The following is a 24,968-nucleotide window of genomic DNA, read 5'->3' on the forward strand; positions in this document are numbered from 1 at the left end:
CCAGGTTCGAGCCCAGGTAGATACATATTTTGACCATCGTGATTGGGCATAAAAAAGCTAGGTCTCTTGGAAAACTCAGCATTACTACGTATTTATGGTGTAGTGGTTATCACGTCAACTTTACACGCGGAAGGTCCCAGGTTCGAGCCCTGTTAGATACATATTTTGTCCATCGTGATTGGGCATAAAAAAGCTAGGTCTCTTGGAAAACTCAGCATTACTACGTATTTATGGTGTAGTGGTTATCACGTCCGCTTTACACGCGGAAGGTCCCAGGTTCGAGCCCTGTTAGATAAATATTTTGTCCATCGTGATTGGGCATAAAAAAGCTAGGTCTCTTGGAAAACTCAGCATTACTACGTATTTATGGTGTAGTGGTTATCACGTCCGCTTTACACGCGGAAGGTCCCAGGTTCGAGCCCAGGTAGATACATATTTTGACCATCGTGATTGGGCATAAAAAAGCTAGGTCTCTTGGAAAACTCAGCATTACTACGTATTTATGGTGTAGTGGTTATCACGTCAACTTTACACGCGGAAGGTCCCAGGTTCGAGCCCTGTTAGATACATATTTTGTCCATCGTGATTGGGCATAAAAAAGCTAGGTCTCTTGGAAAACTCAGCATTACTACGTATTTATGGTGTAGTGGTTATCACGTCCGCTTTACACGCGGAAGGTCCCAGGTTCGAGCCCTGTTAGATACATATTTTGTCCATCGTGATTGGGCATAAAAAAGCTAGGTCTCTTGGAAAACTCAGCATTACTACGTATTTATGGTGTAGTGGTTATCACGTCCGCTTTACACGCGGAAGGTCCCAGGTTCGAGCCCAGGTAGATACATATTTTGACCATCGTGATTGGGCATAAAAAAGCTAGGTCTCTTGGAAAACTCAGCATTACTACGTATTTATGGTGTAGTGGTTATCACGTCAACTTTACACGCGGAAGGTCCCAGGTTCGAGCCCTGTTAGATACATATTTTGTCCATCGTGATTGGGCATAAAAAAGCTAGGTCTCTTGGAAAACTCAGCATTACTACGTATTTATGGTGTAGTGGTTATCACGTCCGCTTTACACGCGGAAGGTCCCAGGTTCGAGCCCTGTTAGATACATATTTTGTCCATCGTGATTGGGCATAAAAAAGCTAGGTCTCTTGGAAAACTCAGCATTACTACGTATTTATGGTGTAGTGGTTATCACGTCCGCTTTACACGCGGAAGGTCCCAGGTTCGAGCCCAGGTAGATACATATTTTGACCATCGTGATTGGGCATAAAAAAGCTAGGTCTCTTGGAAAACTCAGCATTACTACGTATTTATGGTGTAGTGGTTATCACGTCAACTTTACACGCGGAAGGTCCCAGGTTCGAGCCCTGTTAGATACATATTTTGTCCATCGTGATTGGGCATAAAAAAGCTAGGTCTCTTGGAAAACTCAGCATTACTACGTATTTATGGTGTAGTGGTTATCACGTCCGCTTTACACGCGGAAGGTCCCAGGTTCGAGCCCTGTTAGATAAATATTTTGTCCATCGTGATTGGGCATAAAAAAGCTAGGTCTCTTGGAAAACTCAGCATTACTACGTATTTATGGTGTAGTGGTTATCACGTCCGCTTTACACGCGGAAGGTCCCAGGTTCGAGCCCAGGTAGATACATATTTTGACCATCGTGATTGGGCATAAAAAAGCTAGGTCTCTTGGAAAACTCAGCATTACTACGTATTTATGGTGTAGTGGTTATCACGTCAACTTTACACGCGGAAGGTCCCAGGTTCGAGCCCTGTTAGATACATATTTTGTCCATCGTGATTGGGCATAAAAAAGCTAGGTCTCTTGGAAAACTCAGCATTACTACGTATTTATGGTGTAGTGGTTATCACGTCCGCTTTACACGCGGAAGGTCCCAGGTTCGAGCCCTGTTAGATACATATTTTGTCCATCGTGATTGGGCATAAAAAAGCTAGGTCTCTTGGAAAACTCAGCATTACTACGTATTTATGGTGTAGTGGTTATCACGTCCGCTTTACACGCGGAAGGTCCCAGGTTCGAGCCCTGGTAGATACATATTTTGTCCATCGTGATTGGGCATAAAAAAGCTAGGTCTCTTGGAAAACTCAGTATTACTACGTATCTATGTTGTAGTGGTTATCGCGTCCGCTTTACACGCGGAAGGTCCCATGTTCGAGCCCTGGTTGATACATGTTTTGTCCATCGTGATTGGGCATAAAAATTAGCTAGATCTCTCGGAAAACTCAGTATTACTACGTATCTATGGTGTAGTGGTTATCACGTCCGCCTAACCCGTGCAAGGTCCCAGGTTCGAGCCCTGTTAGATACATATTTTGTCCATCGTGATTGGGCATAAAAAAGCTAGGTCTCTTGGAAAACTCAGCATTACTACGTATTTATGGTGTAGTGGTTATCACGTCCGCTTTACACGCGGAAGGTCCCAGGTTCGAGCCCTGGTAGATACATATTTTGACCATCGTGATAGGACATAAAAAAAGCTAGGTTTCTTGGAAAACTCAGCATTACTACGTATCTATGGTGTAGTGGTTATCACGTGCACTTTACACGCGGAAGGTCCCAGGTTCGAGCCCTGGTAGATACATATTTAGACCATCGTGATAGGACATAAAAAAAGCTAGGTCTCTTGGAAAACTCAGTATTACTACGTAACTATAGTGTAGTGGTTATCACGTCCGCTTTACACGCGGAAGGTCCCAGGTTTGAGGCCTGGTAGATACATGTTTTGTCCATCGTGATTGGGAATAAAAATAAGCTAGATCTCTCGGAAAACTCAGTATTACTACGTATCTGTGGTGTAGTGGTTATCACGTCCGCCTAACACGCGGAAGGTCCCAGGTTCGAGCACTGCTAGATACATATTTTGTCCATTGTGATTGGGCATAAAAAGCTAGGTCTCTTGGAAAACTCAGCATTACTACGTGTCTATGGTGTATTGATTATCACGTCCACTTTACTCGCGGAAGGTCCCAGGTTTGAGCCCAAGTAGATACATATTTTGTCCATCGTGATTGGGCATAAAAAAGCTAGGTCTCTTGGAAAACTCAGCATTACTACGTATTTATGGTGTAGTGGTTATCACGTCCGCTTTACACGCGGAAGGTCCCAGGTTCGAGCCCTGTTAGATACATATTTTGTCCATCGTGATTGGGCATAAAAAAGCTAGGTCTCTTGGAAAACTCAGCATTACTACGTATTTATGGTGTAGTGGTTATCACGTCCGCTTTACACGCGGAAGGTCCCAGGTTCGAGCCCTGGTAGATACATATTTTGACCATCGTGATAGGACATAAAAAAGCTAGGTCTCTTGGAAAACTCAGTATTACTACGTAACTATAGTGTAGTGGTTATCACGTCCGCTTTACACGCGGAAGGTCCCAGGTTTGAGGCCTGGTAGATACATGTTTTGTCCATCGTGATTGGGAATAAAAATAAGCTAGATCTCTCGGAAAACTCAGTATTACTACGTATCTGTGGTGTAGTGGTTATCACGTCCGCCTAACACGCGGAAGGTCCCAGGTTCGAGCCCTGTTAGATACATATTTTGTCCATCGTGATTGGGCATAAAAATCTAGGTCTCTTGGAAATTTCAGCATTACTACGTATCTATGTTGTAGTGGTTATCACGTCCGCTTCACACGCGGAAGGTCCCAGGTTCGAGCCCTGGTAGATACACATTTTGACCATCGACATAGGACATTAAATAAGCTAGGTCTCTTGGAAAACTCAATATTACTACGTAGCTCTAGTGTAGTGGCTATCACGTCCGCTTTACACGCGGAAGGTCCCAGGTTCGAGCCCAGGTAGATACATATTTTGACCATCGTGATTGGGCATAAAAAAGCTAGGTCTCTTGGAAAACTCAGCATTACTACGTATCTATGGTGTAGTGGTTATCGCGTCCGCTTTACACGCGGAAGGTCCCATGTTCGAGCCCTGGTTGATACATGTTTTGTCCATCGTGATTGGGCATAAAAATTAGCTAGATCTCTCGGAAAACTCAGTATTACTACTTATATATGGTGTAGCGGTTATCACGTCCGCCTAACACGTGCAAGGTCCCAGGTTCGAGCCCTGTTAGATACATATTTTGTCCATCGTGATTGGGCATAAAAAAGCTAGGTCTCTTGGAAAACTCAGCATTACTACGTATTTATGGTGTAGTGGTTATCACGACCGCTTTACACGCGGAAGGTCCCAGGTTCGAGCCCTGGTAGATACATATTTTGACCATCGTGATAGGACATAAAAAAAGCTAGGTTTCTTGGAAAACTCAGTATTACTACGTATCTATGGTGTAGTGGTTATCACGTCCGCTTTACACGCGGAAGGTCCCAGGTTCGAGCCCAGGTAGATACATATTTTGACCATCGTGATTGGGCATAAAAAAGCTAGGTCTCTTGGAAAACTCAGCATTACTACGTATTTATGGTGTAGTGGTTATCACGTCCGCTTTACACGCGGAAGGTCCCAGGTTCGAGCCCTGTTAGATACATATTTTGTCCATCGTGGTTGGGCATAAAAAAGCTAGGTCTCTTGGAAAACTCAGCATTACTACGTATTTATGGTGTAGTGGTTATCACGTCCGCTTTACACGCGGAAGGTCCCATGTTCGAGCCCTGGTTGATACATGTTTTGTCCATCGTGATTGGGCATAAAAATTAGCTAGATCTCTCGGAAAACTCAGTATTACTACGTATCTATGGTGTAGTGGTTATCACGTCCGCCTAACCCGTGCAAGGTCCCAGGTTCGAGCCCTGTTAGATACATATTTTGTCCATCGTGATTGGGCATAAAAAAGCTAGGTCTCTTGGAAAACTCAGCATTACTACGTATTTATGGTGTAGTGGTTATCACGACCGCTTTACACGCGGAAGGTCCCAGGTTCGAGCCCTGGTAGATATATATTTTGTCCATCATGATTGGGCATAAAAAGCTAGGTCTCTTGGAAAACTCAGTATTACTACGTATCTATGGTGTAGTGGTTATCACGTCCGCTTTACACGCGGAAGGTCCCAGGTTTGAGGCCTGGTAGATACATGTTTTGTCCATCATGATTGGGCATAAAAAGCTAGGTCTCTTGGAAAACTCAGTATTACTACGTAACTATAGTGTAGTGGTTATCACGTCCGCTTTACACGCGGAAGGTCCCAGGTTTGAGGCCTGGTAGATACATGTTTTGTCCATCGTGATTGGGCATAAAAATTAGCTAGATCTCTCGGAAAACTCAGTATTACTACGTATCTATGGTGTAGTGGTTATCACGTCCGCCTAACCCGTGCAAGGTCCCAGGTTCGAGCCCTGTTAGATACATATTTTGTCCATCGTGATTGGGCATAAAAAAGCTAGGTCTCTTGGAAAACTCAGCATTACTACGTATTTATGGTGTAGTGGTTATCACGACCGCTTTACACGCGGAAGGTCCCAGGTTCGAGCCCTGGTAGATACATATTTTGACCATCGTGATAGGACATAAAAAAGCTAGGTTTCTTGGAAAACTCAGTATTACTACGTATCTATGGTGTAGTGGTTATCACGTCCGCTTTACACGCGGAAGGTCCCAGGTTCGAGCCCAGGTAGATACATATTTTGACCATCGTGATTGGGCATAAAAAAGCTAGGTCTCTTGGAAAACTCAGCATTACTACGTATTTATGGTGTAGTGGTTATCACGTCCGCTTTACACGCGGAAGGTCCCAGGTTCGAGCCCTGTTAGATACATATTTTGTCCATCGTGGTTGGGCATAAAAAAGCTAGGTCTCTTGGAAAACTCAGCATTACTACGTATTTATGGTGTAGTGGTTATCACGTCCGCTTTACACGCGGAAGGTCCCATGTTCGAGCCCTGGTTGATACATGTTTTGTCCATCGTGATTGGGCATAAAAATTAGCTAGATCTCTCGGAAAACTCAGTATTACTACGTATCTATGGTGTAGTGGTTATCACGTCCGCCTAACCCGTGCAAGGTCCCAGGTTCGAGCCCTGTTAGATACATATTTTGTCCATCGTGATTGGGCATAAAAAAGCTAGGTCTCTTGGAAAACTCAGCATTACTACGTATTTATGGTGTAGTGGTTATCACGACCGCTTTACACGCGGAAGGTCCCAGGTTCGAGCCCTGGTAGATACATATTTTGACCATCGTGATAGGACATAAAAAAGCTAGGTTTCTTGGAAAACTCAGTATTACTACGTATCTATGGTGTAGTGGTTATCACGTCCGCTTTACACGCGGAAGGTCCCAGGTTCGAGCCCAGGTAGATACATATTTTGACCATCGTGATTGGGCATAAAAAAGCTAGGTCTCTTGGAAAACTCAGCATTACTACGTATTTATGGTGTAGTGGTTATCACGTCCGCTTTACACGCGGAAGGTCCCAGGTTCGAGCCCTGTTAGATACATATTTTGTCCATCGTGGTTGGGCATAAAAAAGCTAGGTCTCTTGGAAAACTCAGCATTACTACGTATTTATGGTGTAGTGGTTATCACGTCCGCTTTACACGCGGAAGGTCCCATGTTCGAGCCCTGGTTGATACATGTTTTGTCCATCGTGATTGGGCATAAAAATTAGCTAGATCTCTCGGAAAACTCAGTATTACTACGTATCTATGGTGTAGTGGTTATCACGTCCGCCTAACCCGTGCAAGGTCCCAGGTTCGAGCCCTGTTAGATACATATTTTGTCCATCGTGATTGGGCATAAAAAAGCTAGGTCTCTTGGAAAACTCAGCATTACTACGTATTTATGGTGTAGTGGTTATCACGACCGCTTTACACGCGGAAGGTCCCAGGTTCGAGCCCTGGTAGATATATATTTTGTCCATCATGATTGGGCATAAAAAGCTAGGTCTCTTGGAAAACTCAGTATTACTACGTATCTATGGTGTAGTGGTTATCACGTCCGCTTTACACGCGGAAGGTCCCAGGTTTGAGGCCTGGTAGATACATGTTTTGTCCATCATGATTGGGCATAAAAAGCTAGGTCTCTTGGAAAACTCAGTATTACTACGTAACTATAGTGTAGTGGTTATCACGTCCGCTTTACACGCGGAAGGTCCCAGGTTTGAGGCCTGGTAGATACATGTTTTGTCCATCGTGATTGGGCATAAAAATTAGCTAGATCTCTCGGAAAACTCAGTATTACTACGTATCTATGGTGTAGTGGTTATCACGTCCGCCTAACCCGTGCAAGGTCCCAGGTTCGAGCCCTGTTAGATACATATTTTGTCCATCGTGATTGGGCATAAAAAAGCTAGGTCTCTTGGAAAACTCAGCATTACTACGTATTTATGGTGTAGTGGTTATCACGACCGCTTTACACGCGGAAGGTCCCAGGTTCGAGCCCTGGTAGATACATATTTTGACCATCGTGATAGGACATAAAAAAAGCTAGGTTTCTTGGAAAACTCAGTATTACTACGTATCTATGGTGTAGTGGTTATCACGTCCGCTTTACACGCGGAAGGTCCCAGGTTCGAGCCCAGGTAGATACATATTTTGACCATCGTGATTGGGCATAAAAAAGCTAGGTCTCTTGGAAAACTCAGCATTACTACGTATTTATGGTGTAGTGGTTATCACGTCCGCTTTACACGCGGAAGGTCCCAGGTTCGAGCCCTGTTAGATACATATTTTGTCCATCGTGGTTGGGCATAAAAAAGCTAGGTCTCTTGGAAAATTCAGCATTACTACGTATTTATGGTGTAGTGGTTATCACGTCCGCTTTACACGCGGAAGGTCCCATGTTCGAGCCCTGGTTGATACATGTTTTGTCCATCGTGATTGGGCATAAAAATTAGCTAGATCTCTCGGAAAACTCAGTATTACTACGTATCTATGGTGTAGTGGTTATCACGTCCGCCTAACCCGTGCAAGGTCCCAGGTTCGAGCCCTGTTAGATACATATTTTGTCCATCGTGATTGGGCATAAAAAAGCTAGGTCTCTTGGAAAACTCAGCATTACTACGTATTTATGGTGTAGTGGTTATCACGACCGCTTTACACGCGGAAGGTCCCAGGTTCGAGCCCTGGTAGATATATATTTTGTCCATCATGATTGGGCATAAAAAGCTAGGTCTCTTGGAAAACTCAGTATTACTACGTATCTATGGTGTAGTGGTTATCACGTCCGCTTTACACGCGGAAGGTCCCAGGTTCGAGCCCAGGTAGATACATATTTTGACCATCGTGATTGGGCATAAAAAAGCTAGGTCTCTTGGAAAACTCAGCATTACTACGTATCTATGGTGTAGTGGTTATCGCGTCCGCTTTACACGCGGAAGGTCCCATGTTCGAGCCCTGGTTGATACATGTTTTGTCCATCGTGATTGGGCATAAAAATTAGCTAGATCTCTCGGAAAACTCAGTATTACTACGTATCTATGGTGTAGTGGTTATCACGTCCGCCTAACCCGTGCAAGGTCCCAGGTTCGAGCCCTGTTAGATACATATTTTGTCCATCGTGATTGGGCATAAAAAAGCTAGGTCTCTTGGAAAACTCAGCATTACTACGTATTTATGGTGTAGTGGTTATCACGACCGCTTTACACGCGGAAGGTCCCAGGTTCGAGCCCTGGTAGATACATATTTTGACCATCGTGATAGGACATAAAAAAAGCTAGGTTTCTTGGAAAACTCAGTATTACTACGTATCTATGGTGTAGTGGTTATCACGTCCGCTTTACACGCGGAAGGTCCCAGGTTCGAGCCCAGGTAGATACATATTTTGACCATCGTGATTGGGCATAAAAAAGCTAGGTCTCTTGGAAAACTCAGCATTACTACGTATTTATGGTGTAGTGGTTATCACGTCCGCTTTACACGCGGAAGGTCCCAGGTTCGAGCCCTGTTAGATACATATTTTGTCCATCGTGGTTGGGCATAAAAAAGCTAGGTCTCTTGGAAAACTCAGCATTACTACGTATTTATGGTGTAGTGGTTATCACGTCCGCTTTACACGCGGAAGGTCCCATGTTCGAGCCCTGGTTGATACATGTTTTGTCCATCGTGATTGGGCATAAAAATTAGCTAGATCTCTCGGAAAACTCAGTATTACTACGTATCTATGGTGTAGTGGTTATCACGTCCGCCTAACCCGTGCAAGGTCCCAGGTTCGAGCCCTGTTAGATACATATTTTGTCCATCGTGATTGGGCATAAAAAAGCTAGGTCTCTTGGAAAACTCAGCATTACTACGTATTTATGGTGTAGTGGTTATCACGACCGCTTTACACGCGGAAGGTCCCAGGTTCGAGCCCTGGTAGATATATATTTTGTCCATCATGATTGGGCATAAAAAGCTAGGTCTCTTGGAAAACTCAGTATTACTACGTATCTATGGTGTAGTGGTTATCACGTCCGCTTTACACGCGGAAGGTCCCAGGTTCGAGCCCAGGTAGATACATATTTTGACCATCGTGATTGGGCATAAAAAAGCTAGGTCTCTTGGAAAACTCAGCATTACTACGTATCTATGGTGTAGTGGTTATCGCGTCCGCTTTACACGCGGAAGGTCCCATGTTCGAGCCCTGGTTGATACATGTTTTGTCCATCGTGATTGGGCATAAAAATTAGCTAGATCTCTCGGAAAACTCAGTATTACTACGTATCTATGGTGTAGTGGTTATCACGTCCGCCTAACCCGTGCAAGGTCCCAGGTTCGAGCCCTGTTAGATACATATTTTGTCCATCGTGATTGGGCATAAAAAAGCTAGGTCTCTTGGAAAACTCAGCATTACTACGTATTTATGGTGTAGTGGTTATCACGACCGCTTTACACGCGGAAGGTCCCAGGTTCGAGCCCTGGTAGATACATATTTTGACCATCGTGATAGGACATAAAAAAAGCTAGGTTTCTTGGAAAACTCAGTATTACTACGTATCTATGGTGTAGTGGTTATCACGTCCGCTTTACACGCGGAAGGTCCCAGGTTCGAGCCCAGGTAGATACATATTTTGACCATCGTGATTGGGCATAAAAAAGCTAGGTCTCTTGGAAAACTCAGCATTACTACGTATCTATGGTGTAGTGGTTATCGCGTCCGCTTTACACGCGGAAGGTCCCATGTTCGAGCCCTGGTTGATACATGTTTTGTCCATCGTGATTGGGCATAAAAATTAGCTAGATCTCTCGGAAAACTCAGTATTACTACGTATCTATGGTGTAGTGGTTATCACGTCCGCCTAAACCGTGCAAGGTCCCAGGTTCGAGCCCTGTTAGATACATATTTTGTCCATCGTGATTGGGCATAAAAAAGCTAGGTCTCTTGGAAAACTCAGCATTACTACGTATTTATGGTGTAGTGGTTATCACGACCGCTTTACACGCGGAAGGTCCCAGGTTCGAGCCCTGGTAGATACATATTTTGACCATCGTGATAGGACATAAAAAAAGCTAGGTTTCTTGGAAAACTCAGTATTACTACGTATCTATGGTGTAGTGGTTATCACGTCCGCTTTACACGCGGAAGGTCCCAGGTTCGAGCCCAGGTAGATACATATTTTGACCATCGTTATTGGGCATAAAAAGCTAGGTCTCTTGGAAAACTCAGCATTACTACGTATTTATGGTGTAGTGGTTATCACGTCCGCTTTACACGCGGAAGGTCCCAGGTTCGAGCCCTGTTAGATACATATTTTGTCCATCGTGGTTGGGCATAAAAAAGCTAGGTCTCTTGGAAAACTCAGCATTACTACGTATTTATGGTGTAGTGGTTATCACGTCCGCTTTACACGCGGAAGGTCCCAGGTTCGAGCCCAGGTAGATACATATTTTGACCATCGTGACTGGGCATAAAAAAGCTAGGTCTCTTGGAAAACTCAGCATTACTACGTATTTATGGTGTAGTGGTTATCACGTCAACTTTACACGCGGAAGGTCCCAGGTTCGAGCCCTGTTAGATACATATTTTGTCCATCGTGATTGGGCATAAAAAAGCTAGGTCTCTTGGAAAACTCAGCATTACTACGTATTTATGGTGTAGTGGTTATCACGTCCGCTTTACACGCGGAAGGTCCCAGGTTCGAGCCCTGTTAGATACATATTTTGTCCATCGTGATTGGGCATAAAAAAGCTAGGTCTCTTGGAAAACTCAGCATTACTACGTATTTATGGTGTAGTGGTTATCACGTCCGCTTTACACGCGGAAGGTCCCAGGTTCGAGCCCAGGTAGATACATATTTTGACCATCGTGATTGGGCATAAAAAAGCTAGGTCTCTTGGAAAACTCAGCATTACTACGTATTTATGGTGTAGTGGTTATCACGTCAACTTTACACGCGGAAGGTCCCAGGTTCGAGCCCTGTTAGATACATATTTTGTCCATCGTGATTGGGCATAAAAAGCTAGGTCTCTTGGAAAACTCAGTATTACTACGTAACTATAGTGTAGTGGTTATCACGTCCGCTTTACACGCGGAAGGTCCCAGGTTTGAGGCCTGGTAGATACATGTTTTGTCCATCGTGATTGGGCATAAAAATTAGCTAGATCTCTCGGAAAACTCAGTATTACTACGTATCTATGGTGTAGTGGTTATCACGTCCGCCTAACCCGTGCAAGGTCCCAGGTTCGAGCCCTGTTAGATACATATTTTGTCCATCGTGATTGGGCATAAAAAAGCTAGGTCTCTTGGAAAACTCAGCATTACTACGTATTTATGGTGTAGTGGTTATCACGACCGCTTTACACGCGGAAGGTCCCAGGTTCGAGCCCTGGTAGATACATATTTTGACCATCGTGATAGGACATAAAAAAAGCTAGGTTTCTTGGAAAACTCAGTATTACTACGTATCTATGGTGTAGTGGTTATCACGTCCGCTTTACACGCGGAAAGTCCCAGGTTCGAGCCCAGGTAGATACATATTTTGACCATCGTGATTGGGCATAAAAAAGCTAGGTCTCTTGGAAAACTCAGCATTACTACGTATCTATGGTGTAGTGGTTATCGCGTCCGCTTTACACGCGGAAGGTCCCATGTTCGAGCCCTGGTTGATACATGTTTTGTCCATCGTGATTGGGCATAAAAATTAGCTAGATCTCTCGGAAAACTCAGTATTACTACGTATCTATGGTGTAGTGGTTATCACGTCCACCTAACCCGTGCAAGGTCCCAGGTTCGAGCCCTGTTAGATACATATTTTGTCCATCGTGATTGGGCATAAAAAAGCTAGGTCTCTTGGAAAACTCAGCATTACTACGTATTTATGGTGTAGTGGTTATCACGACCGCTTTACACGCGGAAGGTCCCAGGTTCGAGCCCTGGTAGATACATATTTTGACCATCGTGATAGGACATAAAAAAAGCTAGGTTTCTTGGAAAACTCAGTATTACTACGTATCTATGGTGTAGTGGTTATCACGTCCGCTTTACACGCGGAAGGTCCCAGGTTCGAGCCCAGGTAGATACATATTTTGACCATCGTGATTGGGCATAAAAAAGCTAGGTCTCTTGGAAAACTCAGCATTACTACGTATTTATGGTGTAGTGGTTATCACGTCCGCTTTACACGCGGAAGGTCCCAGGTTCGAGCCCTGTTAGATACATATTTTGACCATCGTGATTGGGCATAAAAAAGCTAGGTCTCTTGGAAAACTCAGCATTACTACGTATTTATGGTGTAGTGGTTATCACGTCAACTTTACACGCGGAAGGTCCCAGGTTCGAGCCCTGTTAGATACATATTTTGTCCATCGTGATTGGGCATAAAAAAGCTAGGTCTCTTGGAAAACTCAGCATTACTACGTATTTATGGTGTAGTGGTTATCACGTCCGCTTTACACGCGGAAGGTCCCAGGTTCGAGCCCTGTTAGATACATATTTTGTCCATCGTGATTGGGCATAAAAAAGCTAGGTCTCTTGGAAAACTCAGCATTACTACGTATTTATGGTGTAGTGGTTATCACGTCCGCTTTACACGCGGAAGGTCCCAGGTTCGAGCCCAGGTAGATACATATTTTGACCATCGTGATTGGGCATAAAAAAGCTAGGTCTCTTGGAAAACTCACCATTACTACGTATTTATGGTGTAGTGGTTATCACGTCAACTTTACACGCGGAAGGTCCCAGGTTCGAGCCCTGTTAGATACATATTTTGTCCATCGTGATTGGGCATAAAAAGCTAGGTCTCTTGGAAAACTCAGTATTACTACGTAACTATAGTGTAGTGGGTATCACGTCCGCTTTACACGCGGAAGGTCCCAGGTTTGAGGCCTGGTAGATACATGTTTTGTCCATCGTGATTGGGAATAAAAATAAGCTAGATCTCTCGGAAAACTCAGTATTACTACGTATCTGTGGTGTAGTGGTTATCACGTCCGCCTAACACGCGGAAGGTCCCAGGTTCGAGCCCTGCTAGATACATATTTTGTCCATTGTGATTGGGCATAAAAAGCTAGGTCTCTTGGAAAACTCAGCATTACTACGTGTCTATGGTGTAGTGGTTATCACGTCCACTTTACTCGCGGAAGGTCCCAGGTTTGAGCCCAAGTAGATACATATTTTGTCCATCGTGATTGGGCATAAAAAAGCTAGGTCTCTTGGAAATTTCAGCATTACTACGTATCTATGTTGTAGTGGTTATCACGTCCGCTTCACACGCGGAAGGTCCCAGGTTCGAGCCCTGGTAGATACACATTTTGACCATCGACATAGGACATTAAATAAGCTAGGTCTCTTGGAAAACTCAATATTACTACGTAGCTCTAGTGTAGTGGCTATCACGTCCGCTTTACACGCGGAAGGTCCCAGGTTCGAGCCCTGGTAGATACATATTTTGACCATCGTGATTGGGCATAAAAAAGCTAGGTCTCTTGGAAAACTCAGCATTACTACGTATCTATGGTGTAGTGGTTATCGCGTCCGCTTTACACGCGGAAGGTCCCATGTTCGAGCCCTGGTTGATACATGTTTTGTCCATCGTGATTGGGCATAAAAATTAGCTAGATCTCTCGGAAAACTCAGTATTACTACGTATCTATGGTGTAGTGGTTATCACGTCCGCCTAACCCGTGCAAGGTCCCAGGTTCGAGCCCTGTTAGATACATATTTTGTCCATCGTGATTGGGCATATAAAAGCTAGGTCTCTTGGAAAACTCAGCATTACTACGTATTTATGGTGTAGTGGTTATCACGACCGCTTTACACGCGGAAGGTCCCAGGTTCGAGCCCTGGTAGATACATATTTTGACCATCGTTATAGGACATAAAAAAAGCTAGGTTTCTTGGAAAACTCAGTATTACTACGTATATATGGTGTAGTGGTTATCACGTCCGCTTTACACGCGGAAGGTCCCAGGTTCGAGCCCTGTTAGATACATATTTTGTCCATCGTGATTGGGCATAAAAAAGCTAGGTCTCTTGGAAAACTCAGCATTACTACGTATTTATGGTGTAGTGGTTATCACGTCCGCTTTACACGCGGAAGGTCCCAGGTTCGAGCCCTGGTAGATACATATTTTGACCATCGTGATAGGACATAAAAAAGCTAGGTCTCTTGGAAAACTCAGTATTACTACGTAACTATAGTGTAGTGGTTATCACGTCCGCTTTACACGCGGAAGGTCCCAGGTTTGAGGCCTGGTAGATACATGTTTTGTCCATCGTGATTGGGAATAAAAATAAGCTAGATCTCTCGGAAAACTCAGTATTTCTACGTATCTGTGGTGTAGTGGTTATCACGTCCGCCTAACACGCGGAAGGTCCCAGGTTCGAGCCCTGCTAGATACATATTTTGTCCATTGTGATTGGGCATAAAAAGCTAGGTCTCTTGGAAAACTCAGCATTACTACGTGTCTATGGTGTAGTGGTTATCACGTCCACTTTACTCGCGGAAGGTCCCAGGTTTGAGCCCAAGTAGATACATATTTTGTCCATCGTGATTGGGCATAAAAAAGCTAGGTCTCTTGGAAATTTCAGCATTACTACGTATCTATGTTGTAGTGGTTATCACGTCCGCTTCACACGCGGAAGGTCCCAGGTTCGAGCCCTGGTAGATACACATTTTGACCATCGACATAGGACATTAAATAAGCTAGGTCTCTTGGAAAACTCAATATTACTACGTAACTCTAGTGTAGTGGCTATCACGTCCGCTTTACACGCGGAAGGTCCCAGGTTCGAGCCCTGGTAGATATATATTTTGTCCATCATGATTGGGCATAAAAAGCTAGGTCTCTTGGAAAACTCAGTATTACTACGTATCTATGGTGTAGTGGTTATCACGTCCGCTTTACACGCGGAAGGTCCCAGGTTCGAGCCCAGGTAGATACATATTTTGACCATCGTGATTGGGCATAAAAAAGCTAGGTCTCTTGGAAAACTCAGCATTACTACGTATCTATGGTGTAGTGGTTATCGCGTCCGCTTTACACGCGGAAGGTCCCATGTTCGAGCCCTGGTTGATACATGTTTTGTCCATCGTGATTGGGCATAAAAATTAGCTAGATCTCTCGGAAAACTCAGTATTACTACGTATCTATGGTGTAGTGGTTATCACGTCCGCCTAACCCGTGCAAGGTCCCAGGTTCGAGCCCTGTTAGATACATATTTTGTCCATCGTGATTGGGCATAAAAAAGCTAGGTCTCTTGGAAAACTCAGCATTACTACGTATTTATGGTGTAGTGGTTATCACGTCAACTTTACACGCGGAAGGTCCCAGGTTCGAGCCCTGTTAGATACATATTTTGTCCATCGTGATTGGGCATAAAAAAGCTAGGTCTCTTGGAAAACTCAGCATTACTACGTATTTATGGTGTAGTGGTTATCACGTCCGCTTTACACGCGGAAGGTCCCAGGTTCGAGCCCTGTTAGATACATATTTTGTCCATCGTGATTGGGCATAAAAAAGCTAGGTCTCTTGGAAAACTCAGTATTACTACGTATTTATGGTGTAGTGGTTATCACGTCCGCTTTACACGCGGAAGGTCCCAGGTTCGAGCCCAGGTAGATACATATTTTGACCATCGTGATTGGGCATAAAAAAGCTAGGTCTCTTGGAAAACTCAGCATTACTACGTATTTATGGTGTAGTGGTTATCACGTCAACTTTACACGCGGAAGGTCCCAGGTTCGAGCCCTGTTAGATACATATTTTGTCCATCGTGATTGGGCATAAAAAGCTAGGTCTCTTGGAAAACTCGGCATTACTACGTATTTATGGTGTAGTGGTTATCACGTCCGCTTTACACGCAGAAGGTCCCAGGTTCGAGCACTGTTAGATACATATTTTGTCCATCGTGATTGGGCATAAATAAGCTAGGTCTCTTGGAAAACTCAGCATTACTACGTATTTATGGTGTAGTGGTTATCACGTCCGCTTTACACGCGGAAGGTCCCAGGTTCGAGCCCTGTTAGATACATATTTTGTCCATCGTGATTGGGCATAAAAATGCTAGGTCTCTTGGAAAACTCAGCATTACTACGTATTTATGGTGTAGTGGTTATCACGTCCGCTTTACACGCGGAAGGTCCCAGGTTCGAGCCCAGGTAGATACATATTTTGACCATCGTGATTGGGCATAAAAAAGCTAGGTCTCTTGGAAAACTCAGCATTACTACGTTTTTATGGTGTAGTGGTTATCACGTCAACTTTACACGCGGAAGGTCCCAGGTTCGAGCCCTGTTAGATACATATTTTGTCCATCGTGATTGGGCATAAAAAAGCTAGGTCTCTTGGAAAACACAGCATTACTACGTATTTATGGTGTAGTGGTTATCACGTCCGCTTTACACGCGGAAGGTCCCAGGTTCGAGCCCTGTTAGATACATATTTTGTCCATCGTGATTGGGCATAAAAAGCTAGGTCTCTTGGAAAACTCAGCATTACTACGTATTTATGGTGTAGTGGTTATCACGTCCGCTTTACACGCGGAAGGTCCCAGGTTCGAGCCCAGGTAGATACATATTTTGACCATCGTGATTGGGCATAAAAAAGCTAGGTCTTTTGGAAAACTCAGCATTACTACGTATCTATGGTGTAGTGGTTATCACGTGCACTTTACACGCGGAAGGTCCCAGGTTCGAGCCCTGGTAGATACATATTTAGACCATCGTGATAGGACATAAAAAAAGCTAGGTCTCTTGGAAAACTCAGTATTACTACGTAACTATAGTGTAGTGGTTATCACGTCAACTTTACACGCGGAAGGTCCCAGGTTCGAGCCCTGTTAGATACATATTTTGTCCATCGTGATTGGGCATAAAAAAGCTAGGTCTCTTGGAAAACTCAGCATTACTACGTATTTATGGTGTAGTGGTTATCACGTCCGCTTTACACGCGGAAGGTCCCAGGTTCGAGCCCTGTTAGATACATATTTTGTCCATCGTGATTGGGCATAAAAAAGCTAGGTCTCTTGGAAAACTCAGCATTACTACGTATTTATGGTGTAGTGGTTATCACGTCCGCTTTACACGCGGAAGGTCCCAGGTTCGAGCCCAGGTAGATACATATTTTGACCATCGTGATTGGGCATAAAAAAGCTAGGTCTCTTGGAAAACTCAGCATTACTACGTATTTATGGTGTAGTGGTTATCACGTCCGCCTTACACGCGGAAGGTCCCAGGTTCGAGCCCTGGTAGATACATATTTAGACCATCGTGATAGGACATAAAAAAAGCTAGGTCTCTTGGAAAACTCAGCATTACTACGTATTTATGGTGTAGTGGTTATCACGTCAACTTTACACGCGGAAGGTCCCAGGTTCGAGCCCTGTTAGATACATATTTTGTCCATCGTGATTGGGCATAAAAAGCTAGGTCTCTTGGAAAACTCGGCATTACTACGTATTTATGGTGTAGTGGTTATCACGTCCGCTTTACACGCAGAAGGTCCCAGGTTCGAGCACTGTTAGATACATATTTTGTCCATCGTGATTGGGCATAAATAAGCTAGGTCTCTTGGAAAACTCAGCATTACTACGTATTTATGGTGTAGTGGTTATCACGTCCGCTTTACACGCGGAAGGTCCCAGGTTCGAGCCCTGTTAGATACATATTTTGTCCATCGTGATTGGGCATAAAAATGCTAGGTCTCTTGGAAAACTCAGCATTACTACGTATTTATGGTGTAGTGGTTATCACGTCCGCTTTACACGCGGAAGGTCCCAGGTTCGAGCCCAGGTAGATACATATTTTGACCATCGTGATTGGGCATAAAAAAGCTAGGTCTCTTGGAAAACTCAGCATTACTACGTTTTTATGGTGTAGTGGTTATCACGTCAACTTTACACGCGGAAGGTCCCAGGTTCGAGCCCTGTTAGATACATATTTTGTCCATCGTGATTGGGCATAAAAAAGCTAGGTCTCTTGGAAAACACAGCATTACTACGTATTTATGGTGTAGTGGTTATCACGTCCGCTTTACACGCGGAAGGTCCCAGGTTCGAGCCCTGTTAGATACATATTTTGTCCATCGTGATTGGGCATAAAAAGCTAGGTCTCTTGGAAAACTCAGCATTACTACGTATTTATGGTGTAGTGGTTATCACGTCCGCTTTACACGCGGAAGGTCCCAGGTTCGAGCCCAGGTAGATACATATTTTGACCATCGTGATTGGGCATAAAAAAGCTAGGTCTTTTGGAAAACTCAGCATTACTACGTATCTATGGTGTAGTGGTTATCACGTGCACTTTACACGCGGAAGGTCCCAGGTTCGAGCCCTGGTAGATACATATTTAGACCATCGTGATAGGACATAAAAAAAGCTAGGTCTCTTGGAAAACTCAGTATTACTACGTAACTATAGTGTAGTGGTTATCACGTCAACTTTACACGCGGAAGGTCCCAGGTTCGAGCCCTGTTAGATACATATTTTGTCCATCGTGATTGGGCATAAAAAAGCTAGGTCTCTTGGAAAACTCAGCATTACTACGTATTTATGGTGTAGTGGTTATCACGTCCGCTTTACACGCGGAAGGTCCCAGGTTCGAGCCCTGTTAGATACATATTTTGTCCATCGTGATTGGGCATAAAAAAGCTAGGTCTCTTGGAAAACTCAGCATTACTACGTATTTATGGTGTAGTGGTTATCACGTCCGCTTTACACGCGGAAGGTCCCAGGTTCGAGCCCAGGTAGATACATATTTTGACCATCGTGATTGGGCATAAAAAAGCTAGGTCTCTTGGAAAACTCAGCATTACTACGTATTTATGGTGTAGTGGTTATCACGTCCGCCTTACACGCGGAAGGTCCCAGGTTCGAGCCCTGGTAGATACATATTTAGACCATCGTGATAGGACATAAAAAAAGCTAGGTCTCTTGGAAAACTCAGTATTACTACGTAACTATAGTGTAGTGGTTATCACGTCCGCTTTACACGCGGAAGGTCCCAGGTTTGAGGCCTGGTAGATACATGTTTTGTCCATCGTGATTGGGAATAAAAATAAGCTAGATCTCTCGGAAAACTCAGTATTACTACGTATCTGTGGTGTAGTGGTTATCACGTCCGCCTAACACGCGGAAGGTCCCAGGTTCGAGCACTGCTAGATACATATTTTGTCCATTGTGATTGGGCATAAAAAGCTAGGTCTCTTGGAAAACTCAGCATTACTACGTGTCTATGGTGTAGTGGTTATCACGTCCACTTTACTCGCGGAAGGTCCCAGGTTTGAGCCCAAGTAGATACATATTTTGTCCATCGTGATTGGGCATAAAAAAGCTAGGTCTCTTGGAAAACTCAGCATTACTACGTATTTATGGTGTAGTGGTTATCACGTCCGCTTTACACGCGGAAGGTCCCAGGTTCGAGCCCTGTTAGATACATATTTTGTCCATCGTGATTGGGCATAAAAAAGCTAGGTCTCTTGGAAAACTCAGCATTACTACGTATTTATGGTGTAGTGGCTATCACGTCCGCTTTACACGCGGAAGGTCCCAGGTTCGAGCCCAGGTAGATACATATTTTGACCATCGTGATTGGGCATAAAAAAGCTAGGTCTCTTGGAAACCTCAGCATTACTACGTATTTATGGTGTAGTGGTTATCACGTCCGCTTTACACGCGGAAGGTCCCAGGTTCGAGCCCAGGTAGATACATATTTTGACCATCGTGATTGGGCATAAAAAAGCTAGGTCTCTTGGAAAACTCAGCATTACTACGTATTTATGGTGTAGTGGTTATCACGTCAACTTTACACGCGGAAGGTCCCAGGTTCGAGCCCAGGTAGATACATATTTTGTCCATCGTGATTGGGCATAAAAAGCTAGGTCTCTTGGAAAACTCAGCATTACTACGTATTTATGGTGTAGTGGTTATCACGTCCGCTTTACACGCGGAAGGTCCCAGGTTCGAGCCCTGTTAGATACATATTTTGTCCATCGTGATTGGGCATAAAAAAGCTAGGTCTCTTGGAAAACTCAGCATTACTACGTATTTATGGTGTAGTGGTTATCACGTCCGCTTTACACGCGGAAGGTCCCAGGTTCGAGCCCTGTTAGATACATATTTTGTCCATCGTGATTGGGCATAAAAATGCTAGGTCTCTTGGAAAACTCAGAATTACTACGTATTTATGGTGTAGTGGTTATCACGTCCGCTTTACACGCGGAAGGTCCCAGGTTCGAGCCCAGGTAGATACATATTTTTAACATCGTGATTGGGCATAAAAAAGCTAGGTCTCTTGGAAAACTCAGCATTACTACGTATTTATGGTGTAGTGGTTATCACGTCAACTTTACACGCGGAAGGTCTCAGGTTCGAGCCCTGTTAAATACATATTTTGTCCATCGTGATTGGGCATAAAAAAGCTAGGTCTCTTGGAAAACACAGCATTACTACGTATTTATGGTGTAGTGGTTATCACGTCCGCTTTACACGCGGAAGGTCCCAGGTTCGAGCCCTGTTAGATACATATTTTGTCCATCGTGATTGGGCATAAAAAAGCTAGGTCTCTTGGAAAACTCAGCATTACTACGTATTTATGGTGTAGTGGTTATCACGTCCGCTTTACACACGGAAGGTTCCAGGTTCGAGCCCTGTTAGATACATATTTTGTCCATCGTGATTGGGCATAAAAAAGCTAGGTCTCTTGGAAAACTCAGCATTACTACGTATTTATTTTGTAGTGGTTATCACGTCCGCTTTACACGCGGAAGGTCCCAGGTTCGAGCCCAGATAGATACATATTTTGACCATCGTGATTGGGCATAAAAAAGCTAGGTCTCTTGGAAAAGTCAGCATTACTACGTATTTATGGTGTAGTGGTTATCACGTCCGCTTTACACGCGGAAGGTCCCAGGTTCGAGCCCAGGTAGATACATATTTTGACCATCGTGATTGGGCATAAAAAAGCTAGGTCTCTTGGAAAACTCAGCATTACTACGTATTTATGGTGTAGTGGTTATCACGTCAACTTTACACGCGGAAGGTCTCAGGTTCGAGCCCTGTTAGATACATATTTTGTCCATCGTGATTGGGCATAAAAAAGCTAGGTCTCTTGGAAAACTCAGCATTACTACGTATTTATGGTGTAGTGGTTATCACGTCCGCTTTACACGCGGAAGGTCCCAGGTTCGAGCCCTGTTAGATACATATTTTGTCCATCGTGATTGGGCATAAAAATGCTAGGTCTCTTGGAAAACTCAGAATTACTACGTATTTATGGTGTAGTGGTTATCACGTCCGCTTTACACGCGGAAGGTCCCAGGTTCGAGCCCTGGTAGATACATATTTAGACCATCGTGATAGGACATAAAAAAAGCTAGGTCTCTTGGAAAACTCAGTATTACTACGTAACTATAGTGTAGTGGTTATCACGTCCGCTTTACACGCGGAAGGTCCCAGGTTTGAGGCCTGGTAGATACATGTTTTGTCCATCGTGATTGGGAATAAAAATAAGCTAGATCTCTCGGAAAACTCAGTATTACTACGTATCTGTGGTGTAGTGGTTATCACGTCCGCCTAACACGCGGAAGGTCCCAGGTTCGAGCACTGCTAGATACATATTTTGTCCATTGTGATTGGGCATAAAAAGCTAGGTCTCTTGGAAAACTCAGCATTACTACGTGTCTATGGTGTAGTGGTTATCACGTCCACTTTAGTCGCGGAAGGTCCAAGGTTTGAGCCCAAGTAGATACATATTTTGACCATCGTGATTGGGCATAAAAAAGCTAGGTCTCTTGGAAAACTCAGCATTACTACGTATCTATGGTGTAGTGGTTATCACGTGCACTTTACACGCGGAAGGTCCCAGGTTCGAGCCCTGGTAGATACATATTTAGACCATCGTGATAGGACATAAAAAAAGCTAGGTCTCTTGGAAAACTCAGTATTACTACGTAACTATAGTGTAGTGGTTATCACGTCAACTTTACACGCGGAAGGTCCCAGGTTCGAGCCCTGTTAGATACATATTTTGTCCATCGTGATTGGGCATAAAAAAGCTAGGTCTCTTGGAAAACTCAGCATTACTACGTATTTATGGTGTAGTGGTTATCACGTCCGCTTTACACGCGGAAGGTCCCAGGTTCGAGCCCTGTTAGATACATATTTTGTCCATCGTGATTGGGCATAAAAAAGCTAGGTCTCTTGGAAAACTCAGCATTACTACGTATTTATGGTGTAGTGGTTATCACGTCCGCTTTACACGCGGAAGGTCCCAGGTTCGAGCCCATTTAGATACATATTTTGACCATCGTGATTGGGCATAAAAAAGCTAGGTCTCTTGGAAAACTCAGCATTACTACGTATTTATGGTGTAGTGGTTATCACGTCCGCTTTTCACGCGGAAGGTCCCAGGTTCGAGCCCTGGTAGATACATATTTAGACCATCGTGATAGGACATAAAAAAAGCTAGGTCTCTTGGAAAACTCAGTATTACTACGTAACTATAGTGTAGTGGTTATCACGTCCGCTTTACACGCGGAAGGTCCCAGGTTTGAGGCCTGGTAGATACATGTTTTGTCCATCGTGATTGGGAATAAAAATAAGCTAGATCTCTCGGAAAACTCAGTATTACTACGTATCTGTGGTGTAGTGGTTATCACGTCCGCCTAACACGCGGAAGGTCCCAGGTTCGAGCACTGCTAGATACATATTTTGTCCATTGTGATTGGGCATAAAAAGCTAGGTCTCTTGGAAAACTCAGCATTACTACGTGTCTATGGTGTAGTGGTTATCACGTCCACTTTACTCGCGGAAGGTCCCAGGTTTGAGCCCAAGTAGATACATATTTTGTCCATCGTGATTGGGCATAAAAAAGCTAGGTCTCTTGGAAAACTCAGCATTACTACGTATTTATGGTGTAGTGGTTATCACGTCCGCTTTACACGCGGAAGGTCCCAGGTTCGAGCCCTGTTAGATACATATTTTGTCCATCGTGATTGGGCATAAAAAAGCTAGGTCTCTTGGAAAACTCAGCATTACTACGTATTTATGGTGTAGTGGTTATCACGTCCGCTTTACACGCGGAAGGTCCCAGGTTCGAGCCCAGGTAGATACATATTTTGACCATCGTGATTGGGCATAAAAAAGCTAGGTCTCTTGGAAAACTCAGCATTACTACGTATTTATGGTGTAGTGGTTATCACGTCCGCTTTACACGCGGAAGTTCCCAGGTTCGAGCCCAGGCAGATACATATTTTGACCATCGTGATTGGGCATAAAAAAGCTAGGTCTCTTGGAAAACTCAGCATTACTACGTATTTATGGTGTAGTGGTTATCACGTCAACTTTACACGCGGAAGGTCCCAGGTTCGAGCCCAGGTAGATACATATTTTGTCCATCGTGATTGGGCATAAAAAGCTAGGTCTCTTGGAAAACACAGCATTACTACGTATTTATGGTGTAGTGGTTATCACGTCCGCTTTACACGCGGAAGGTCCCAGGTTCGAGCCCTGTTAGATACATATTTTGTCCATCGTGATTGGGCATAAAAAAGCTAGGTCTCTTGGAAAACTCAGCATTACTACGTATTTATGGTGTAGTGGTTATCACGTCAACTTTACACGCGGAAGGTCTCAGGTTCGAGCCCTGTTAAATACATATTTTGTCCATCGTGATTGGGCATAAAAAAGCTAGGTCTCTTGGAAAACACAGCATTACTACGTATTTATGGTGTAGTGGTTATCACGTCAACTTTACACGCGGAAGGTCTCAGGTTCGAGCCCTGTTAAATACATATTTTGTCCATCGTGATTGGGCATAAAAAAGCTAGGTCTCTTGGAAAACACAGCATTACTACGTATTTATGGTGTAGTGGTTATCACGTCCGCTTTACACGCGGAAGGTCCCAGGTTCGAGCCCTGTTAGATACATATTTTGTCCATCGTGATTGGGCATAAAAAAGCTAGGTCTCTTGGAAAACTCAGCATTACTACGTATTTATGGTGTAGTGGTTATCACGTCCGCTTTACACACGGAAGGTTCCAGGTTCGAGCCCTGTTAGATACATATTTTGTCCATCGTGATTGGGCATAAAAAAGCTAGGTCTCTTGGAAAACTCAGCATTACTACGTATTTATGGTGTAGTGGTTATCACGTCAACTTTACACGCGGAAGGTCCCAGGTTCGAGCCCAGGTAGATACATATTTTGTCCATCGTGATTGGGCATAAAAAGCTAGGTCTCTTGGAAAACACAGCATTACTACGTATTTATGGTGTAGTGGTTATCACGTCCGCTTTACACGCGGAAGGTCCCAGGTTCGAGCCCTGTTAGATACATATTTTGTCCATCGTGATTGGGCATAAAAAAGCTAGGTCTCTTGGAAAACTCAGCATTACTACGTATTTATGGTGTAGTGGTTATCACGTCAACTTTACACGCGGAAGGTCTCAGGTTCGAGCCCTGTTAAATACATATTTTGTCCATCGTGATTGGGCATAAAAAAGCTAGGTCTCTTGGAAAACACAGCATTACTACGTATTTATGGTGTAGTGGTTATCACGTCAACTTTACACGCGGAAGGTCTCAGGTTCGAGCCCTGTTAAATACATATTTTGTCCATC

General features: G+C 44.0%; 25 non-coding genes across 25 annotated transcripts; all 25 read left to right on the forward strand.

Annotated features, from left to right (window-relative positions):
• The first annotated feature begins 1,992 nt into the window (after positions 1-1,992).
• TRNAV-UAC (transfer RNA valine (anticodon UAC)) lies at positions 1,993-2,065 on the forward strand. The gene has a single exon. It is a non-coding gene; the product is annotated as a tRNA-Val (tRNA).
• A 337-nt stretch (positions 2,066-2,402) lies between these two features.
• On the forward strand, positions 2,403-2,475 carry TRNAV-UAC (transfer RNA valine (anticodon UAC)). Its single transcript has one exon. It is a non-coding gene; the product is annotated as a tRNA-Val (tRNA).
• Positions 2,476-3,221: 746 nt separating this feature from the next.
• On the forward strand, positions 3,222-3,294 carry TRNAV-UAC (transfer RNA valine (anticodon UAC)). The gene has a single exon. It is a non-coding gene; the product is annotated as a tRNA-Val (tRNA).
• Positions 3,295-3,495: 201 nt separating this feature from the next.
• TRNAV-AAC (transfer RNA valine (anticodon AAC)) lies at positions 3,496-3,568 on the forward strand. The gene has a single exon. It is a non-coding gene; the product is annotated as a tRNA-Val (tRNA).
• Positions 3,569-3,630: 62 nt separating this feature from the next.
• Positions 3,631-3,703, forward strand: TRNAV-CAC (transfer RNA valine (anticodon CAC)). The gene has a single exon. It is a non-coding gene; the product is annotated as a tRNA-Val (tRNA).
• A 611-nt stretch (positions 3,704-4,314) lies between these two features.
• TRNAV-UAC (transfer RNA valine (anticodon UAC)) lies at positions 4,315-4,387 on the forward strand. The gene has a single exon. It is a non-coding gene; the product is annotated as a tRNA-Val (tRNA).
• Positions 4,388-5,540: 1,153 nt separating this feature from the next.
• TRNAV-UAC (transfer RNA valine (anticodon UAC)) lies at positions 5,541-5,613 on the forward strand. The gene has a single exon. It is a non-coding gene; the product is annotated as a tRNA-Val (tRNA).
• Positions 5,614-6,222: 609 nt separating this feature from the next.
• On the forward strand, positions 6,223-6,295 carry TRNAV-UAC (transfer RNA valine (anticodon UAC)). Its single transcript has one exon. It is a non-coding gene; the product is annotated as a tRNA-Val (tRNA).
• A 1,154-nt stretch (positions 6,296-7,449) lies between these two features.
• Positions 7,450-7,522, forward strand: TRNAV-UAC (transfer RNA valine (anticodon UAC)). Its single transcript has one exon. It is a non-coding gene; the product is annotated as a tRNA-Val (tRNA).
• A 608-nt stretch (positions 7,523-8,130) lies between these two features.
• Positions 8,131-8,203, forward strand: TRNAV-UAC (transfer RNA valine (anticodon UAC)). The gene has a single exon. It is a non-coding gene; the product is annotated as a tRNA-Val (tRNA).
• Positions 8,204-8,677: 474 nt separating this feature from the next.
• On the forward strand, positions 8,678-8,750 carry TRNAV-UAC (transfer RNA valine (anticodon UAC)). Its single transcript has one exon. It is a non-coding gene; the product is annotated as a tRNA-Val (tRNA).
• A 608-nt stretch (positions 8,751-9,358) lies between these two features.
• TRNAV-UAC (transfer RNA valine (anticodon UAC)) lies at positions 9,359-9,431 on the forward strand. The gene has a single exon. It is a non-coding gene; the product is annotated as a tRNA-Val (tRNA).
• Positions 9,432-9,905: 474 nt separating this feature from the next.
• Positions 9,906-9,978, forward strand: TRNAV-UAC (transfer RNA valine (anticodon UAC)). Its single transcript has one exon. It is a non-coding gene; the product is annotated as a tRNA-Val (tRNA).
• Positions 9,979-10,452: 474 nt separating this feature from the next.
• TRNAV-UAC (transfer RNA valine (anticodon UAC)) lies at positions 10,453-10,525 on the forward strand. Its single transcript has one exon. It is a non-coding gene; the product is annotated as a tRNA-Val (tRNA).
• Positions 10,526-12,360: 1,835 nt separating this feature from the next.
• TRNAV-UAC (transfer RNA valine (anticodon UAC)) lies at positions 12,361-12,433 on the forward strand. Its single transcript has one exon. It is a non-coding gene; the product is annotated as a tRNA-Val (tRNA).
• An 880-nt stretch (positions 12,434-13,313) lies between these two features.
• TRNAV-AAC (transfer RNA valine (anticodon AAC)) lies at positions 13,314-13,386 on the forward strand. Its single transcript has one exon. It is a non-coding gene; the product is annotated as a tRNA-Val (tRNA).
• Positions 13,387-13,584: 198 nt separating this feature from the next.
• On the forward strand, positions 13,585-13,657 carry TRNAV-CAC (transfer RNA valine (anticodon CAC)). The gene has a single exon. It is a non-coding gene; the product is annotated as a tRNA-Val (tRNA).
• Positions 13,658-14,404: 747 nt separating this feature from the next.
• TRNAV-UAC (transfer RNA valine (anticodon UAC)) lies at positions 14,405-14,477 on the forward strand. The gene has a single exon. It is a non-coding gene; the product is annotated as a tRNA-Val (tRNA).
• A 201-nt stretch (positions 14,478-14,678) lies between these two features.
• On the forward strand, positions 14,679-14,751 carry TRNAV-AAC (transfer RNA valine (anticodon AAC)). Its single transcript has one exon. It is a non-coding gene; the product is annotated as a tRNA-Val (tRNA).
• A 198-nt stretch (positions 14,752-14,949) lies between these two features.
• TRNAV-CAC (transfer RNA valine (anticodon CAC)) lies at positions 14,950-15,022 on the forward strand. Its single transcript has one exon. It is a non-coding gene; the product is annotated as a tRNA-Val (tRNA).
• Positions 15,023-15,221: 199 nt separating this feature from the next.
• TRNAV-UAC (transfer RNA valine (anticodon UAC)) lies at positions 15,222-15,294 on the forward strand. Its single transcript has one exon. It is a non-coding gene; the product is annotated as a tRNA-Val (tRNA).
• A 2,240-nt stretch (positions 15,295-17,534) lies between these two features.
• TRNAV-UAC (transfer RNA valine (anticodon UAC)) lies at positions 17,535-17,607 on the forward strand. The gene has a single exon. It is a non-coding gene; the product is annotated as a tRNA-Val (tRNA).
• A 1,559-nt stretch (positions 17,608-19,166) lies between these two features.
• On the forward strand, positions 19,167-19,239 carry TRNAV-UAC (transfer RNA valine (anticodon UAC)). The gene has a single exon. It is a non-coding gene; the product is annotated as a tRNA-Val (tRNA).
• A 2,376-nt stretch (positions 19,240-21,615) lies between these two features.
• On the forward strand, positions 21,616-21,688 carry TRNAV-UAC (transfer RNA valine (anticodon UAC)). The gene has a single exon. It is a non-coding gene; the product is annotated as a tRNA-Val (tRNA).
• Positions 21,689-22,706: 1,018 nt separating this feature from the next.
• On the forward strand, positions 22,707-22,779 carry TRNAE-UUC (transfer RNA glutamic acid (anticodon UUC)). Its single transcript has one exon. It is a non-coding gene; the product is annotated as a tRNA-Glu (tRNA).
• The last annotated feature ends 2,189 nt before the right edge of the window (positions 22,780-24,968 follow it).

This window comes from Phalangium opilio, unplaced genomic scaffold (assembly GCF_054372755.1).
Source record: "Phalangium opilio isolate 3A_F unplaced genomic scaffold, DU_Popi_V2 ptg000013l_1, whole genome shotgun sequence".
Taxonomy (NCBI): domain Eukaryota; kingdom Metazoa; phylum Arthropoda; class Arachnida; order Opiliones; family Phalangiidae; genus Phalangium; species Phalangium opilio.